Here is a 15,735-nt window from a genome sequence, read left to right as displayed (position 1 = left end):
CCGGGTCCCCTTTTCTGGGCAGCACAAGCCCGAAAAAGGACACGTATTAACAGAGGATTAACCCTTAAAAACTTGTTGGATATTCATACACTTTATACATGATGCATAAATTCCATTCAAATAAAGGATTCGGTCTGGTCATCATCACCTTCTTCCTCCTAATCCTAACAGCACCTTCGAGGCGAGAAGAAGTTCCTTCCTTCTGATAGGAGGGCAATAAATTCTTTTTCTCTGAAAGATTTAGGTGTCCTGTGGCTGCTAGCCCACTGCAAATCCTTTCTTTAAAAAAAGTATCTTACATAGCATCGTTTCTATTTTAACATTTTGTTATAACCCAAAACTATATTTAAGATGCTACTTAAGAGAATTAATACAGCATTACTTTCTAACACAACACATATAATATTCATTTTAATATTTGCGAAAAGCCAATCATAAAATATGCATTTTTCACATAATGCATGGCCATCTTTTCCATACAGAAGTTTTTACCCAATGAAAACCTCCATATACCGTGTGAAAACTGCGTATTTTATGATTGGCTTTTCGCAAATATTAAAATGAATATTGTATGTGTTATGTTAGAAAGTTATGCTGTATTAATTTTTTTAAGTAGCATGTTAAATATAGTTTTAGGTTATAACAAAATGTTAAAATAGAAACTATGCTATGTAAGATATTTTTTTTAAAGAATGGACTCACAGTGAGATAGCAGCCACAGGACACCTAAATCTTTCAGAGAAAGACAATTTATTGCTTCTTATCAGAAGAAACTAACTTCTTCCCACCTCGCTCAGCCATGAAGATTCCATTTGGATTCAGAGGAAGAAGCTGATGATGACCAGACAGAATCCTGTGTTTGAATGGAATTTATGCATAATGTATGAGGTGTATGAACATGCAACAGGCTGTTGTTTTTAAGGATTAATCCTCTGTTAACGTGTGTCCTTTTTCAGGCTTATGTTGCCCAGAAAAAGGCACCCGGACATCAGTAACTCTTTGTTCTTATTGTCTCATATTGTCCTAATCCAAATTGTCCAAATTATTATTACTCTATTTGTATTGCTATTTTTATAACCATTTTATTATCATTAAACTTTTAAAATTTTAAGAAACAAGTGACTGGCATTCTTCACATACCCAATCTAAACCTCCCTGGTGTGACTTGAGGCCCTCTTGTCCTATCACTTCTTGCTCGAGAGAAGAGACTGACTCCCCCCCGCCCTGCCCCTGCAGCTGACCCTCCTCTCAGGCAGTTGTAGAGAGCAATAAGGTCCCCCTGAGCCTCCTTTTCTCCAGCATAAACACCCCCAGCTCCTTCTTGTCTTGTGCTCCAGACCATTCCCCAGCTCCACTGCCCTTCTCTGGACATGCTCCAGCCCCTCAATGTCTTCTTTGTGGTGAGGGGCCCAGAACTGGACACAGGGTCTGAGGTGTGGCATCACCAGTGCTGGGTACAGGGACAAGCCCTGACCTAAATAGACTCATTTCTACCATACACAGTGATGCCATAAGCCCCCGAGAGCAGTGCTAGCCAGGTTTGTCCTGGCAGAGGTCATTGCACAGCCTCTGATTCTTCTTTAACCAAATGGGGCCTAAACCTAAGGCAGAACTGAATTCTCCAGCACCCCACCAACACGAGTTCATCCGAGTAATCACCAGCCACAGGTGGCTACATAATACCGACACAGGTACCATCAGGATTCTAGGTCTCATAGCCACTCCAGGGGAAATGAATAGCCAAAGTCCATTTTTGAAAAAGCAGAGCCCAGTATTTTTTATCAAAACAAAAGTTGTCCTCCTAAAATGGAAGCTGAAATGTAGTACAACTTATAGTTGTGGGTCCCTTCCAACCCAGAATATTCTGTGAATCTGTAAAAAAATACTATGAACTACCATATTTGCAGAATGTGTCTGCTGCTGGAATTAAAAGTATTTGCTACTATTTAATGACCTATAAACAAGCTTGTCTGCGTGAGGATTCCTCCACAGACTTTTCCCTTTTCTCAACCTCAAAACTCCAATTTTGGGAAGTCTGTGTGGAGGCATGACATGGGGCCAGATCCCACAAGCATGCACTCTCAACCACGCACCCACCAAAGCAAACAGACACAATGTGAAATAAAAAGCAACTGTTCTATGATGGCTTAAATTTGTCTCATCTGAGGCTACCATAGTCACCTCCCTCTTTTCCTTCCCTCCCCTCTCAGAAGCTGCCATCTGTCCTCCAGCTGAATTTGAGCTGTCTGATTTCAGTTTTGTTCAGTGATGACCCTGAAATAGCCTTTGGGCTGCCTGTTATACTATAAGTATACCTATTATACTATACTATATATATACACACTATATACTATACATATATATAAACCAATATATACCTCACACCCTGCCATTCAACAACCAACTGAAGTTATTCCAAACAGCCTATTAAACTGGGGAACTACAACAAAAGCAGAAGCATTCTATGACATACAAAAATTGTACTTTTAGCATTAATCACCTTTTTTTCTTCTAGGAGCCAGACAATTCATTTCTTTCTAATTAGATTGCACTGGGAGCTGCCCAGCAGCTTGTCAAAAGCAAATGTGATCCCCTCCTCAAAAACCTTAAAGAAAACCTCAGTGATATTTTGATAATGCTCTTGTGCATGTTGTTTTTATGTTTAGGGTTTTGGGTTTTTTTATAGGGAGCAATTACCTCACACTAATCCTAGGAACATCAAACATTCTGCAGCTACAACCAGCTTATTTGCAACTACAGGTAAATCCTTGCACAATGCTCCCTTTGTGAGCTTTCTGATTAGGTTAGTACTTCTTATAAATAAAATCAGTAACACTGGCACACTTTCTGCTCTCAGGATCCCAGTGCATTTTACTGAATAGATCTATTAGATCACCTAAGTCAATTGACCCATACAAATTGGGTCTTGTCAAAAACAGAACAGAAAGCTTTTTGAGGAGGTAATTACCTTTTTTTCTGGGAAAGTGGTAATTGGAAATCCTATTTTAAATAGGTAACTAGTTCAGTTTCATATCCTAAGATTAATTCCTCCTTTCATTGCAATAAATGCCTAAAATGCCTTAATTATCAGCCCCTTAAATCTAGCGCATTCTTTCTCAGCTTTTAACAGGGATCTCAGTGCTGCTAAGCAATGCTGAGAATGGATGAGGGGGCTCTGCACTCATTTACCTCCATGGGAAGAAGCCCACGTTGCTGCCAGTGCCTCTGTCACTAATTATTCCAGGTGATTTGCTTCATTCAGGATCTCAGCTGACAATGTGAACCATTCAGTACTGCAGCATGGATTTTGTTCCCATGGAGCCAGTGAGCCTTTCTGTGTTTGGCCATCAGCTGACAGGGAGACATGGGCAGGTCTCGAGGTGGCCTGAGGTGGCCATATAAGCGGGGGTTTTCCACAGAATATGAGGTGACATTTTCACAGGCAAAGCAGCCACAAAGTTGGTCTCTTTTATCTCAATATACGCCAGCTTCATTTCCCAAAGTCTTGGTCTGTTGTGGCTGCCTCACCACTGGAGAAGTACCAAAATAACAGGAAGCCATGGCCAAGAGTGGGGTCACCAAACCACCTCACAATGCCGGCCTCAGCAGCGTCCTACAGAGCATTATTTCATTCAGCACAGCCAGATTGCTAACCCAGGGCTTAAATGCCATGAAGGCAGAGTGACGTGATTCTTCTGTATGCTCCCACATGTCATTAGCTTTTATAAAAAGGAATCAGAATATCAAGGAAAGGAAAGAAAGAAAACAAATATGAATCATTTAAATAGAGAATAGAAAGTGAGTGGAAAAGGAAATAGCCAAAAGAGGATGTAACAAACACTGCCTGAAGATCAAGAACAAACCCCGCATTTACTTGTGGCATTTAATTAGAGAAACAAAAAATTCCACTGATTTCATTCAGAGCAGAATCATGCCTTGGCTTGAAGTCTATGAGTTTGCAAAAAAGATATCTATATTTTCCATTTGAAATAACCCTTCCATACTGAAAATTTACTACCACTCAACCGCCAGGGCTTCGTCCAGCTTGAAGGACTTCAATAGTCATAACGAAACTAAGTAACTTCTCTCTTTACAGCTAAGTCAAGTCTTTAGTCTCATTTATGAATATTAAGATCCCAGCATTCAAAGTAGCTCACTGATTTTCTGTGAGGAGTCTGTGGACTATTTTAGCCTTGAAAGGTAACTAAGAAAAGCAAGGATATGGACAGCAGGTTTCCATTCACCATACAAATGTACTCCTCCTTTGAAAAAAGTGTAGGATGCCTGCACATCAGAACAGTTCAAAAGCACTGCAGACAATATCAGGAAAAGAACCCAAAAACCTAGAACTGGAAAAAGACAGAGAGAGAAAGATGTAATGCAGAGAAAGACACAGCTGTCCTAACAGGTCAGCATTATAAAGAAGAAGAACAGAAGGATATAACCAAACAGGTTCTACCACTGGATTCCACCACATTCATTGCTAAGGTTTGAGCCTTCACTGCCAGATTAATACCCCCTCAGGTAATCAAGGATGTCTGCTGTCTCTTCCCTGTTCAGTCATTAATGCAGCAGAGGTCAGTGCATCACTGACAGAGCATTTCTTGGCAAGAGTAGTTTACGTTGTGTACGTTCAAAGCAAGGTCTGCCTCCCAATATCGCCTCCTTTGTGTGAAGGCCCTGACAGCAAAGCCACACACTCAAATTGTTGGGTTTTGGGGTTTCCAATGAATTTCTTGTTTCACGTTACATCTTTATTCAGAAGGAGACTGAGCACATGCAGGTCACAGCAACCCAAACCCTGATGCTGAAGACACTAATCACAAAGTGTGTGACATCTCTCACAAGGAGGAAGCAACTGCACCCACCAAACCTGCTGTCTTCTCACTCAGAACCTCAGTCAGCCCCTTTCTGAGAGCCTACCTCTTTGCTTCCCTGAAGCTGAAAGTTAGTTTTCTTCAAATCCCAGGAGGAGAAAAAAAACCCACACACACCAAAAAAAAAAAAAAAAAAAAAAAAAAAAAAAAACAACCAACCAAACAAAAAAACAAAAACAAAACAAAAAACCAAAACAAAAGGAAACAAAAATCCTTGAATTAGTAACACTTATTAATTGGGCAAAAAAGGTGTGGGTTTTCAGCTGCTTGGATGGGCAGTGAAATGAAAGTCATTCTTTCAAATAGTCTTACCCAGGTGTCAATTAGCAGGGAATTTGTTCAAAGGCTTCAGGTACTGACACAAGCCCACCCACTGTATTCAGTAAGTTGGTTGCAGTAGATTTCTGAGAGCTGATAAAAGACTGCAAATGCACCAGTTTGTCTGTTTTCATACAGCTAATGCCAGTCCTACCAATAGTCCAGAAAAGTTGCCCCTCCCTTCATTCTTGCCACTTCCAAAATGTGAAGTTCTTAGTAGCTGATAACAGATCATTTTATTATTATCATATATTGTTAGGTGTCAAATATAACCACACCCTGCAGAGTGAGGTGGTGCCGTTCCTCTCCCTTCCTGTAAATAATTCCCATTATCTAGTGCCAAGTGCAAGGCACTTGTGCAAGGTCTAAGCGCTTGGTCAGGGCAAGCTCTACTACCAACAGGGCCTGAGGGATGGATGGATTGAGAGCAGCCCTGAGGAAAAGGGCTTGAAGCAGCTGGCAGATGAAAAACTGGGCATGACTCGGCAATTTGCACTCACAGCCCAGAAAGCCATCTGTATCCTGGGCTGCAACAAAAGCAGCGTGGTCAGCAAGGGCAAAGGAGGGGATTCAGCCCCTCTTCTACACTCTGGTGAGACATCATCTGGAGTGCTGCATCCAGCTCTGGGGTCCTCGGAACAAGAAAGACATGGACTGGTTACAGTGGGTCCAGAGGAGGGACCCAGAGGAAGTTAAAGGGCTGGAGAACCTCTCCTATGAAGACAGGCTGAGAGAATTGTGGTTGTTCAGCCTGGAGAAGAGAAGGTGCGGGGAAGACCTTAGAGCACCTTCCAGCACCTAAAGGGGGCTATAGGAGAGCTAATGAGGGACTTTTTACAATACTATGCAGTGATCAGACAAGGGGGAATGGCTTCAAACGGAAAGAGGGCAGGTTTAAATTAGGTATTAAGAAGAAATTCTTTAATTTGAGAGTGTTGAGGCACTGGCACAAATTGCCCAGAAAAGCTGCGAATGCCTCATCTCAGTGTTCAAGATCAAATTGAATGGGGGGGCTCTGAGCAACGTAATCTGTTGAAAAATGTCCCTGCTCATGTTAAGGGGGTTAGACTAGATGACCTTTAAAGGTTCTGACCTCAACCATTCTGTTATTCTATGAAATGCTACCAGTAGCTGAAGTTCCAACATAATTCACACACTCTACATGATAAATGTTCTTAAAAAAACACAACCTGAAGACCTCCTTCACAAAGCTTTTTTCCCCATGTAGTTTTGTAGTGTTACAATCACTACAGGTCAGCTTTTCTCAGTGAACCTGCACATGAGTCGAGCTGGTGTAACTAAGGAGAAACCCAGACTGCAAGACACATATTTTAAATAAGTATCAGCTGCTCCTTAACCTTTTTTTTTGCACATGTTGCCCAGCCCACATAACATGAAACTCATCCCAAGTCGGACTGCTGAGTGCTGTGAAATTAAAAGATGATTTGGTTTGTCTTTCAGCCATTTGCATAGATATTATTAATGAGAGTTTGGATTCATTTAAATTCTGTTTTCAGCAGACTCCAGAGCCAGGATAAACTCTGTGCACACAAGGAAGCTCAGTAACAAGTCTGTACTTGAAAATAACTTCAAACTCAAACTCCTCTGGCAACCTGGGCACACCCAGTATTTTATTCTTCCAAATTCTGCCACACACCGCCCACTGTGGATTTACAAATTGGTGTCTAATTGACAAATAACTAAGCAGACACCTAGATTCTCTTTTCTGTGTTGTGAAAGAAGAAACTGCCTTTCTCATAACCAGTTGCCCTACATCTTAAAGGCACTGTAGATTTTATCTGGACTAAAGGATTTTGCCAGCTGAAGTCCTGCTAGCACAGGTTTCTGCTGGTAGTTTTGAAAAGCTGCCCAGTAAAGTGCCTCAAAGCAGTCATGGAGAATGGTGGGAGATATAACAGTGGTGTCTAACAAGACTCACACCATTTAACACACTATGAAAAGACACACTAGGAGGGGCTAGTCTGAAACCTTATTTCTTAAGTTCTTCAATTGAGTTTGTTCTAGGTCAGTAGGAAAACAGTTCTTTAATTTTTAGGGTTCAAAATAGGTGGTGTGTGCTAGGATTTTATTTAGTTGGTATAAGCTGCACACACAATAGGAAATTTTTTTCAGTAACATTTCAGCAAAATTTTTCAGCTGCAAACCTGACCTGAAAGCCATCTGGTTTTAATATCTTGGAGACGTAATGTAGCCTAAAGCATTGATATTAGAAACAGCTGATATTCTCATTTATGCAGTAAAAGAAAAAAATAACTCGGTGTGTTACTATGTACAGTGCACCTAATTACTCTCTTAATAATATGAAATTAAAATTTTGGTATTCCCTGTCATTCCTTTTCCTTCAACAAAAAACAGCTATTTTGTTAGCAAAAGTGCCATGGAAATGTTTTTGTTTCAACAGAGGACTCTCCTGAGACAAAATAATACATATGGAAAATCACTCTGACCTGCTCAAATTAGCAACAAAATTATGTCTATGTTTAAGGGCAGATGATATACATATTTAAGGAAGTAAAGCAGAAGTGTACTGCTGGTAAATATTTGTCTAGTCACATTTAGCTTTGAATTTAAAAGAAAGTGTTAGTGATACACAAACACAGAGTGATGTAATTTTTACAGGGAATGTGGCAATTTTAAGTTACAGCTCAGCTTTCCAATGGATCTAATGGGGTTAAACACGAGTAAACACTAATGTGACAGTTATAAACTATGTCTTGGAAGAAGCAGTTAAGCAACAAGAGCTCAGACACTGCAATTCTTAACACAAGTGTAGCTGCTGCAAAGGCTGTTTGCTATGCCCCACTACATCTTTTCTTTTCCAGAGTACACGAACAAGGTTTGCAACATGCTACCTGGTGGCAATGCCCTGCCAAGATTGACTTTAGTATCTGAGCCCTGAGAAGACACTCACATCCACGAAGTACTGCAAAATCTCAGCTCCTACTGAGAGCAGTGGGAACAAGAAGCTCAAGAGAAGTGCAGGGCCAGATCTCTCCAGCATCTCTTCCAAATCTTGGGCAGTTGAAAAATATCCTGCAGTTCATCCTGCAGGCATGGCTAGAGCTTCAATAACAGGTATACAGCACCTCAGAGATACCCCTAGCAAGATCTTCTCATTCATTTGAGTTAATTTATGTCCTCAGAGGACATGGTTACACAGGCATTGTTTTGAATGGCAATAGTGCCCCATGGAGCTCCCATTCCCCTTGCAAATTCTCAGGCCTGTGTTACCCCCTTACTGCGCCAAATCAGCTGTGTGTGTGTATGCAGCTGCAAGTTAAACTGATCTGGCTGGAAAACAACCTGTTTTTTTCTGAACCACCACAAGCTGTCCCCATTCCACCCCTTGGTTCACAACCTCACTGTGCAAGCTGCTGCAAGGGTGGTTCAGGGGGGCAACGGGAACAAGAAGCCATGAGCAGAGCAGTAGGAACCAAGCCCATTAAGCATCTTAGGCAGCACTATCACCAAATGTGAAACCAGGGTCTGCCGCTGTATGTGCTGCAAAAGAAATAAAGGGAGCCACAATAGTGCGCAAACGAGCGCTGGCTAACAAACCCTTGGCACAGACTCGCCCTTGTGCAGGACACTCCAGGCCAAACCCCAAATCCCTCATAGCTGTTACACAAGTCCTTGGTCCACACAAAAAAAAGTTGGGGGAAATCAGAGCTGTAACCAAACTCAGTGAAGTTAGGTCACCATGTAAAAGATTTCAGGAAGGGGAGTTCTCAGTATATATCTTAGTAAGGGAGAAACTGCATAAATTATGTACCTCACATGTGGCTTGCAATTAGCTTCATCTGTGCATGACAAGCCAGGCCAGCCTGACTTCTAGTTTCACAATTAGTAAAATGTTTAAAACATAGTATACATTCTTTGAAGTCTGGAGTTGGGACCCTTGTTTAGGTGCCTACAGGGCAGGTTTCTGATCTCTTCTGGCTGTTTCCTCTTAGGAGGAACTGAATCACATCCTAAATGTGTACAATTGCCAGCCTGGCTGAGGACGACTGGCTCAGAGGTGGGGAGGGAGGTGTGAAACATGTGGCTCCTCACCTGGGAGATGCAGTCAATGTGCAGGGCCCCCACCTCGGTGCCATGGGGTGGGTAACAGCTTCTGATATGACAACATGCAGCTGAGAAAAGTGTGAATGAACAGAATCCCCAAATACACCTGCAAAGGCATTTGCCCCAGAGCAAGTCATGCTAAAGAGGAGAATAACAATAATGAGGTTTGCTTAGGAGATGGCCATCAGCTGGATTAAATAGTAACCAGGAAATTACCAAGAGACTTCTCAAGTAAAACAACAACAAAAAAAAAACCCCTCAGCTTCAAGAGAAGTCTAAACAAAGCATGAAACTTCACAATGAGGGAAGAGAAACCTGGCCTGTCAACACAAGGTATCATGCCATGAGGTATGTGATTTATGGGTGCCTGCAGCTCTGTAGCACCTGGGAGGGGGTTGAAATTCTGGGGAGTTCTCATAGAAGGGTGTTCAAGCATTTGTCAATGTTGGTTAGCACTCTGATTTATCTGTTGTAGTGCTGGTACAGATTTCATACGTGTAGCACACTGACCACGATGTGATTATGTGACAATAATAAATTAGTGACCAATTATTAATGAATCCCTGTGATCAAAACAACATGGTGGAGTAGTTTCTCCCTGTGAAGGGAACTAGCAAATTCTACCCTTGTCCCACTGGCAAAAATACAGACTGGAGTGGAAGTAAGGCTGAAAAACTTTAATGCCAGTGTATTCATACAGTTTATCTTTGAGACAATCCTTTTGGAATTCTGAAATTCTTGACAAATCTGGATTTTTTTTCTACTCTTCCTCCAGCAGCATTTCATAGTGATTCATGGCAGACAGACACATATCCATTATCCTAGATCATATTAAAGTGTCTGTGTGGTAGGAATTTAGTTCTGTAACAATACTTTTCTACTGCACACCACTCCCCCATATTTGAAAAATATATTTTAGGCCTGTTTGAATGTTCTGATGTATTTTCATGTGTAGGAAAGTATCAGTGTAAGATACAAACTTCACTAAATTCGTTTCTTTTGTCTCACATAAAAACCTAATTTTCTCCATCATTACTAAATTTAGTGATGGTCAAAAGACTGTTTTTCCATGACTAGTTAGAACTACAAAGTTTAAGCATTTTACTGATTTTTTTTAAACCAGCACTTCATCAAGAAGTATCAAAGGAGTTCAGTGTGTGGATATGATCATGTGTTTACAACAGAAAACCTTTCATAAATACAAAGTAATTTAAAACAAGCACTTTTGGTTTAGACTGGTTTCTTTTTTCACTCATTGATACTAGATCTGTGCTACAACATCACATAAGAGTATAAATTTCATCCATACAAAGTGCCAGCCAACAATACCACTTCTGTCATGTTAAAGCACAGGACATAGTGTTTACAACCATGCTATGGTCACTGGGCTCTGGCAGATGATACCTGATTTACTGTAAAATATGCTTGGACAAAATTATCTCTGCAAAACATGTATTACACTTCAGCTGGCATTATGAGTTTGTATGATTGTGTGTCAAGTAGCTGCAGTGGTTTTGATCCTGTACTTGGTGCCCTAGGACCCAGCCTTTCATCCTGTGGGACCATGGCCTTGGATGGTTCCATTGTTCAGGCTCCATGAACTGGGCCTCCACCCTCAATAAGATGAAGGGCTTTTTGTGTTCATGAAAGCCAGCCTGTTCTTCACCACTGCATCATCTGGTCTAATAAAAGACATTACTTCTCACTGCAGGCATTACTTCTCACTTGTAACCACTTGATAGTTCAAAAGTTTCCTACCCTGAAAGAGCATCATGGCATTTCCGTATTCTCTCTATCACCAGAATAGTATGTGAGCAGAAAATGTCCATTATATAAATGAGATTCTATCACAACAAGGAAACTTCTCCAGGAAGGAGCCTTCAGCTGGACTGCTCCCAGTGTGTTTGTCTGGGTGGAGAGCTGTGCCTCTTTATACTCCTCATGATTTCCAGGGAAATCTGTGAGCATAATGCTGTTTCAAAAATGGCACTTCTGGCTCTGCCTGCAATACAAACACCACACCTGTTTGTAAATCAGTCTAATTAAACAAATGCTTGACTGTCCTGGAGAGAAAGTTGAACTGCTTTTGCAAGATTTGTTTATTTAAAACAATTTAGTGTGGCAAATACTGAAAAGCAGAAGTTCATAAAATAACCTTGCACATGGATTGGTTCATTTTACAGTTGAAAGGACATGGGAGGTCTAAATAGCAGAACTCCTGTTTAAAACTGGAAGGCAGAAGTAAGTGAATGAGTAGTCATCTGCTTCAAAGATGCTGAACTGCAAATATCTGCATTTCCATCAACAGTGGTGATGAAATATACCCACTCTAAGTATGTTGCCATCATTTGTGAACACAGAGTGCTTGGAGGGAAAAAAGAACATTTTTGTTGAACTGGTGCACATTTTGTGCACTTTTTTTGTAGATAATTACTTAGAAGTTTGATGACAGAGGCAAGAGCAAAATATCTTGAAGCAACTGAAAATATTATGCAGTCTAATATAATTTGTCATGGTTCTGCTGCTCAATCACTCAGCAGTCATTTTTTTCCATGGTGTTTTCCTACACTTCATTTTTCCAACAAAGAGCAAATGTTACCAAGACTTATCTCAGAAATCGATCTAAGCAGCAGCCCTGCAGGCTAAGGAAGTGGCATGAGAAGACCCTACAGCATGCTCTTCAGCATTACAATATGAAAGCTTTTGAGGGTCTGTCTCTGACAAATGGGCCATCTTACATTTATGGGGTAAGACATCCTGTGAAAATACTCAGTTCTTCCAGCACACAGTCTGGCAACTGCATCTCACCAGAACAGACCAAGCATCATTTCCTCATCGTGCAGCTCTCCATTACAGTGGTTACACAGCTCAGACATCAGAAGTCAAACTTGTGATTCTGTGAATGAAACATCTATCACTTGTCTGTGCTAAACATTTGAATCAAAAAGAGCCATGGCCATGCTTTTGCTCTGTTTAAATGAAAGAGAGACCTCAATGTAAATTTGGTGCGTCAACTTCACATTTTCATTTGATTCACATAGTTTTCCCAGCAAAGACTGGAGGAAAAGAAACTGTGCCTATTGGGCATGCCTACTTCAGTGACTTTCAGTGTCTAATTCTGCTTGATCTTTCACCTTTCCTCTTTGCAACTATGGTTCTCAGCATTTTATTTTGGAAGCTTTTCTGAATTATTTAATGCAGGTGAAACAACTTGCTACTGAAGTTTTGTGAGGAGAACCAATTCTTTCCTTGTAGTAAACCACTCAGCATCTGTGATGAGCAAAATGCAAGAGGAAAAACCATCTCTTTACAGGTGACTGGTCTAGAGATATAGATGTAGCTCCTTGATCCATTTTATATTATGAAAAAAAAACTGGTTTAACAAGCAGTCAGCCCCATATTTTGCCCTCATCTGTGATTTCTTCTCATATACATGCTTTCTCATCTGTATCAGTCCTGTATCAGCTTGCTGTACATTGGATTGCGAAATAATTAAATTTAATAATAAGCTGTAATTCCTGTTAGTTTTCTTCCTTGTAATGTATAGTCTGAATTACTGTGGCACTGGCAACTGAAGGAGCAGACTAGATGTGGGAACACAGAGCTATGAGACAAGACACCTGGCAGCAAGGACAAGAACTACTTAAGCCACTTTTGCTATCCTAGAAAATATCTGTTGTCTCTACTCATATGGGATATGGAGAAGTATGATGCACCTCAACAGTATCTGTTCTCTCTGTCACGCATTTATGTCAAAAAACCCCATCACATTGGTAAGCATTGTGTGAGTTTGACTCTCCACCTCGAGTAAACTCAGCACAACAGAGAGATAGCTCTTAAATGTCTCTATTTCCTCTGTCTTTAACTTCTCTGTGATTCACTCTTCTCCCTTTTTCTCCAGGATTCTTCCAAACACACTTCACTTCAGAAATTTCTATGCAAGTTGTACATCAGTGAGGGTTTTTTCTACATTAGTGAGTGTTTTTTAAAGTTGTACTCATGAGGAATAGTCGCATCCTCAGCTAAACAAGAGGTTAAAACCAGAACTTACTGAAATATGAATCTACATATGGTATATTTTTGACTTTAAATACCCTGTATAATCCTTGCCTCAGCAGTTGTACTGGTGCAGAGTTTACTATTAAAAACATCCAAAAGTGATGTTTTTTTAACTGTTTCTGATATTCAGTTCATAGCTGTAAGGATTAGCCTTTTCCCAAAATGCCAAGTTTTCCCATATGCCTTGAAATGATCAATACTGGAAAGCCTTTACAGACTGATTTTAATGGAAAACTGCAAGGTCTTTCCCTTTTCTCTTTCCTCAACCTTCAGAATCCAGCTCTACTCCTGCTGAAAGCAGCTCCACTCTATCCTTTTCTCTGCTCCATTTTCAATGTTTAAAAGGATGAATAGAAGGACACTTGACTCTGTCTTCTACTGAGGATAATTTAGCTCATTACAGGGTTTTTAAAAAGGCTTAAACTCATCTAAAATATGAATATGTGTCAATTATGACAGTTGCACAGTACCAGTAGTGCAGAGTCAGAATTTCTGAACAGGAATGACTGCAGTGCCTTTGGTCTCCTTGACCTTCTGACTTGGGTGGCAGAGCCACTCATCAACCTCTATTCAGCTACTGGGATTAAACGACATTGCCACAGAAATGATGGTCTTTGGCCGCGTTAGAATTGACTACATATTTGTAACTAAGTATCTGCCAGGAAAAAAAAAAAAAAAAGAAAAGGAAGAAAGCAGGATGTGCATTTGCTCTGATGGAGCACTGCAAGGTCTACCAGCATGCCGAGGCTCTGGTAGCTCACTCAGGAGCAGCATGGCCACACTGGGTGGGAAGCTGAGGACACTGTCTCAAGCTGTCATCCTCTGCCAGGGGACCAACACCCTCAGACATATTTTGTATTTTGAGTGGATCCCTGTAAATCAGCATGTTTGGAATTCCTTAGAAGGTCAGCTGACCACCAATTTCCTGGATGTACATTTGGCTTGGAATAGTTCTCCTATCCTTGTAATTATTTTGGTTTTACATGCAATTACTTGTACACTTCCTCCTTTTATATTGCTTACATGTTTAACTTTAAAGCTATTCCTGGTAGCTCTTTTACAGAGAATTAGGAATATTGAGTCTTTTCAAAAGGTAGAGTTGGGTCATTCTGTAATATTATCCTTAAAATTAAAAACAAAGAAACAAACAAAAAAATTAAAGCCTTTGGGGCTTCTCTGTTAAAGTCTTCCAAATAATTGAGCTATTGAGCTTTGAGCTATTTTAGGTGTGATTAAAAATCCTGCTCTTCTTGATTACTTTCAGGCAGTTTGATGCAAACATTACAGAGTCAGGACTCTCTTGGGTCCCTGTTGGGAACAATGACTTCAACATAAAATAAATAAACTATATTAGAGACACCCAGTAAATCCGCTTTAGTTCTCCCCAGTATCCTTTTGTACCTCAAAGATCTCCGTGGTCTATACCCTGAAGTTTGCAGGACATGTACTTCCATGCCCAAGATATGGAAAGTAGGAAGGTTCCTCTACAGAAGCCCATTGATGGGCTTTTAATCTGCTGTCTCTGCTCCCAGCCTCTAGGTTTTTACATTCTGCTGTAAGGTTTGGGACACATTTTTGCTGATGCTTTTTGTTTTAGCAGATACACCTGACAAAATAAATTGGGTTTGCCTCTTCCTAAGCCACTGTGGGTGATACATTTCTAGGGGTGAGATGCCAGCTTGGTGCGTCCTAGCTTTGTTGAGTTTCCACCTAATCAACTTTAAAAACAGTCTGACATTTTCTTCCCCTTTTTCCTTGTGTCCAGTTTTCCAATATTTCTATTGGTGACATCTGCAAAAAGTGCTTTTATTCATATCCTGAGCAAAGAGCCTGATACAATACAAAGGTTCCTGGCAATACACACACACACACATATATGTACAAGGAGTGTAGAAGGAAGGGAAAAAAAGTACTAATGGACATGAAAATACTACCACAATTTTTTTTTTTTTGGTGTTGGGTTGCTTTCAGACATACTTAGTGTTTTTCATTTGTATAATTATTTTCCTGTAAACATTTCAGAAAACTTTATAAAACACAAATTCTCTAGCACATCTTTTGCCAGGCTTTAGTAAGAACTACCTTCCATTTTACTAACTGCCCTTCCTGACACTAATATGTCTCAAAAGTAGAATTTATTTTTACGAATAATAATGTGAAATTACCATTCTGTATCTGGGACTTTGAAACTCACGCCATGGGATAACACAGAATCATAGAATAGTTTGTGTTAGAAGGGACATTTAAAGGATATCTAGTCAAACCCCCCTGGGATAAGCAGGGACATCTTTGATGAGATCAGTGTTGCTTACAGCCCCACCCAGCCTAAATTCAGGTAAATGTGCAGCGTGGCCAGCAGCTCCTCCTAAGTTTCCACAGTCTATTTCCACTCTCC

Source organism: Fringilla coelebs (assembly GCF_963513975.1).
Source record: "Fringilla coelebs genome assembly, chromosome: 2".
Lineage (NCBI taxonomy): Eukaryota > Metazoa > Chordata > Aves > Passeriformes > Fringillidae > Fringilla > Fringilla coelebs.
The sequence above is the reverse complement of the archived record's forward strand: the minus strand, read 5'-3'. Positions refer to the sequence as shown.